Raw genomic sequence first — 4,787 nt, 5'->3', positions numbered from 1 at the left:
TATTTTTCCTGTTCGATATTGCTCTGGAACTTTTTAATATGAATCTTTTCCAAGAAACATTAGTAAAATTCTACATTTTGAAAAAACTGCCCTCCATCAGGGAATTGAACCCCAGTCGCCCGCGTGACAGGCAGGGATATACACCACTATATTAACGAGGAACTGACGAAGAACTGTTCTGTCAAAGCAATATTCGAGCTGTGAATAGAACTGGACACCATGAGAAGTCGACAGACACATTGAGAGACAGAGACAAACCAACAAACAGGGAGAGACAGACAGCGAGATAGAGACAACGAGGGACAGCAAGTGTGAGACTGAAAAGGAGAGACAGACTGAGTGAGAAAAATATTCTCAAACACATACATATACAGAGATCTGTGTGTGTGATCTATAAAGAGAGAGAGGGAAAGAGTGAGAGAAAGACAATGATAAAGACAGTGACAAGGAGAGAGACAGATAGAGAGAGAGCGACAGATATAAAGAAAGACAAAGATGTAAACAGAAAATGTTGGACATTCTCAGCAGGTTAGATACAGGAACTACCAGCGACAGGCAAAGAGAGATAGACAAGCAGAGACATTGACAGACAGAGATGATGGGAAATAGTGAGACAGTCAGACAGAGAGACTGAGAGAATCCCATTGGAACACAACTAGACACCGTGAGAAAGAGACAGACACATGGAGCAATAGAGACAAACAGGGATACAGGGAGAGAAAGACAGCGAGATAGAGACAGAGAGAGACAGAAAGTTTTAGACAGAGAGGAAGGGTCAGACTGAGTGAGACAAAGACTCAAACACATACATATACAGAGATGTGTGATCTATAGAGAGAGAGAGGGAAAGAGTGAGAGAAAGACAGGGACAAAGAGAGAGACAAAGAGGGAGATGGATAGAGAGAAAAGCAAACAGAGAGAGAGAGACATAGAGACAAAAACATAAAATGATGGAAATACTCATCAGGTTAGAGACAGGGACTAACCGAGACAGGCAAAGGCATGGACAGACAGAGATGATCGGAAAGAGAGAGCTAGTCAGACAGAGAGTCTGAGAGAATCCCATTGGAATAGAACTGGACACCGTGTGAAAGAAACAGATTGAGAGACAAAGACAAACAGAGAAATAGTGACAGACAGAGTGAGACTCAAACATATACACAGCTCTCCAAAGAGAGAGTGAGGCAGAGACTGAGCGACACAGATACATTTCACAATTTTATTTCATTATCTGCTCAGAGTGTTACCGAGTTACAGAAAAATGCAAATGCAACAAATGAAAATCGGGGTTCACTGAACAGGATTGGAAACATCTCTGTTTAATTAAGGAATTACCAGGAGTGGGGATCGAACCCACGCGGGTATAAACCCATTGGATCTTAAGCCTAACGACTTAACCACTCGGCCATCCTGGTCCTGTCAACACTTGGCCTCTGTCTCTGTGAGAATCTGGGCTTCAACTCCACCCCCACAGAAACACACAGACACATCGGGTTTCAGGGAGCATTTTCGAACATTTTTCATCATATTGACACGGGCGCAACTCTCCTATTCTTTTTCGAGTAAAGCTCTGGGAACTTTCACATCCACCCGAGGGTGCAGACGGAGCTTCAATTTAACATTTCATCCGAAAGTCAACAGTTTCAACAATGCAAAATTTCCCAAGTACTGCACTTGAGTGTCAGCCAAGATGATGTGCTCAAGTCTCAGGAGTGAGGCTGACACACACCACATCCTGATTCAGTCGAGAATGGAGCCACTGAAACAAAGCCGATACCAAAGATCACAACCGTATTATTTTCCCCAAGTTTTTTAATATTTCCAGGACACAAGAAATTCATGGTGATGATTTCCATAGACAGTTGCACATACACAGAGACATGCATGCAGATAGACATACACAGACACACACACAATAACCAAAAATATACACGCATCAACATAGAAACTAGTTGCAGGAGTAGGCCATTCGGCCCTTCGAGCTTGCACCACCATTCAATAAGATCATGGCTTATCATTCAACCTCAGTAACCCTTTCCTGCTTTCTCTCCATACCCCTTGATCCCTTTAGCCGTAAGGGCCATATCTAACTCCCTTTTGAATATATCTAACGAACTGGTCTCAACAATTTTCTGCAGTAGAGAATGCCACAGTTAACCACTCTCTGAGTGAAGAAGTTTCTCCTCATCTCGGTCCTAAATGCCTTACCCCTTATTCTGTGACTGTGACCCTTGGTTCTCTAACTCCCCAGCAATGGGAACATTCTACCTGCCTCTAAGCTGTCCAATCTCGTCAGAATTTTATATATTTCTATGAGAGCGCCTCTCATTCTTCTGAACTCCAGTGGATACCAGCCCAGTTGATCCAGTCTCTCCTCATATGTCAGTCCTGCCATCCCGGGAATCAAGCTGGTGAACCTTCGCTGTACTCCCTCAGTAGCAAGGACGTCCTTCCTCAGATTTGGAGACCAAAACTGAAGACAATATTCTAGGTGTGGCCTCACCAAGACCCTGTGAAATTGCAGTAAGACCTCCCTGCTCCTATATTGAAATCCCCTTGCTCTGACGGCGAACATGCCATTTGCCTTCTTCACCGCCTGGTGCACCTGCCTGCCAACAATCAATGACTGATGCACCTTGACACCCAGATCAAGATATACACAGAGTGCTTTAGACAAATAGATGGATAGACAGGCAGGGTCACTGTCGCTACTTTGGTTGGATTTTGCTTTTTTCTATCCGTATGTATCGTGAATATTGCAGATTAATTAAAGAAAGAAAACAGCGGCTGTGTTGAAAGGTGTGGGATGTTGTTCCATCTATCTCAGAATCAGTTTTGCATGGACCTGGTTAAATTGTCAAACAGAATGGAATATGCTGAGAAACGTCGTCGGTAGGATTCAAATCTACGCGGAGAAACCCAAATGGATTTTTAGTCCATTGCCTTAACCACTGGGCCACGACTACTGGTTCGCTGCATTGCTAAATGTTACTCAGATAAAACTCAGTCATCCATCTCTGTGCAGCAGATGGCCGCAGAATCGTAAAAAAGTCACGGTTTGCTAAAAATCTGGAAGAGGCAATCTCCTCTTGCTGTCACTGCTTTCCAAATGCACTGCTATTTCATCTTTAATAATTGATTCCTACATATTCCCCACTACTGATGTCAGGCTAACCGGTCTATAATTAGCCGTTTTCTATCACCCTAATGTGATGTTACATTAGATACCCTCTAGTCCATACGAACTGATCTAGAGTTGATAGACTGTTGGAAAATGATCACCAATGCATCCGCTATTTCTAGGGCCACTTCCTTAAGTACTTTCCAATGCAGACTATCAGGGCCCGGGGATTTATCGGCCTTCAATCCCATTAATTTCCCCAACACAATTTCCTGACTAATAAAGATTTCCTTCAGTTCCTTCTTCTCGCTAGATCCTCAGTGCCCAATATTTCTGGAAGGTTATGTGTGTCTTCCTTCGTGAAGACAGAACCAAAGTAATTGTTCAACTGGTCTACCATTTCTTTGTTCCCCATTATAAATTCGCCTGAATCTGACTGCAAGTGACCTGCGTTTGTCTGCTCTAATCTTTTTGTCTTCACATATCTATAGAACTTTATTATGTTCCCAGCAAGCTTCCTCTCATAATCTATTTTCCCCCTCCTAATTAAACCCTTTGTCCTCCTCTGCTGAATTCCAAGTTTCTCCAAGTCCTCAGTTGCGACTTTTTCTGGCCAATTTATTTGCTTCTTCCTTGGATTTAACACTATCCTTAATTTCCCTTGTTAGCCACGATTGAGCCACCTTCCCCGTTTTATTTTTACTCCAGACAGGGAAATACAATTGTTGAAGTTCATCCATGTGATCATTAAATGTTTGTCATTGCCTATCCACCGTCAACCCTTTAAGTATCATTTGCCAGTCTATTCTAGCCAATTCACGTCTCATACGATCGAAGTTACCTTTCCTTATGTTCAGGACCCTAGTCTCTTAATTAACTGTGTCACTCGCCACCTTAATGAAGAATCCTTCCTTATTATGGTCACTCTTCGCCAAGAGGCCTCGCACAACAAGATTGCTAATTAGTCCTTTCTCATTACACATCCCCCAGTCTAGGATGGCCAGCCCTCTAGATGGTCCCCGACATATTGGTCGAGAAAAACATCCTCAGTACGCTCGAGGAAATCCTCCTCCACCGTATTGCTTCTTGTTTGTTTCGCCCAATCTACATGTAGAGTAAGGTCACCCTTGATAACTGTTGTATCTTTATGGCACGCATCCCTTATTTCTTGTTGGATGCTGTCCCCAACCTCACTACTACTGTTTGCTGATCTGTACACAACTCCTCTAGCGTTTTCTTCCCTTTGGTATTCAGCAGCTCCACCCACACATGTTTCCCATCATCCAAGCTAATGTTGTTCCTGACTATTGCCTTAATTTCCTCTTTAACCAGCAACGCTACCCCACCAGCTTGTCATTTCTGTCAATGCTTCCTGAATGTTGAATTCCCAGCCTTGGTCACCCTGGAGCTATGTCTCCGTCATGCCAATTATATCTTATTCAGTAATAGCTGCTTGTGCAGTTAATTCGTCCACCTTATTACGAATACTCCTCGCAATGAAGCACAGAGCCTTCAGGCTTGTTATTTTAACACATTTTGACCCATAGAATTTGGCTGTAAAGTGGCCCTATTTGATTTTTGCCATGGGTTTCTCTGCCCTCCAACTTTACTTTTATTCTTTCGCTTCTGTGCCCATTCTACTTCCCACTATCTCCCGTCGCCCTGC

The 4,787-nt window shown here is 43.2% G+C and overlaps 1 non-coding gene across 1 annotated transcript; it reads right to left on the bottom strand.

Moving 5' to 3' along the window:
• Positions 1–1,332: 1,332 nt before the first annotated feature.
• Positions 1,333–1,415, bottom strand: trnal-uaa (transfer RNA leucine (anticodon UAA)). Its single transcript has one exon. It is a non-coding gene; the product is annotated as a tRNA-Leu (tRNA).
• Positions 1,416–4,787: the final 3,372 nt, after the last annotated feature.

Source organism: Pristiophorus japonicus, chromosome 23, assembly GCF_044704955.1.
Source record: "Pristiophorus japonicus isolate sPriJap1 chromosome 23, sPriJap1.hap1, whole genome shotgun sequence".
NCBI lineage: Eukaryota > Metazoa > Chordata > Chondrichthyes > Pristiophoridae > Pristiophorus > Pristiophorus japonicus.
Note: the sequence above shows the minus strand (reverse complement) of the source record. Positions and strands in the feature narration are given on the sequence as shown.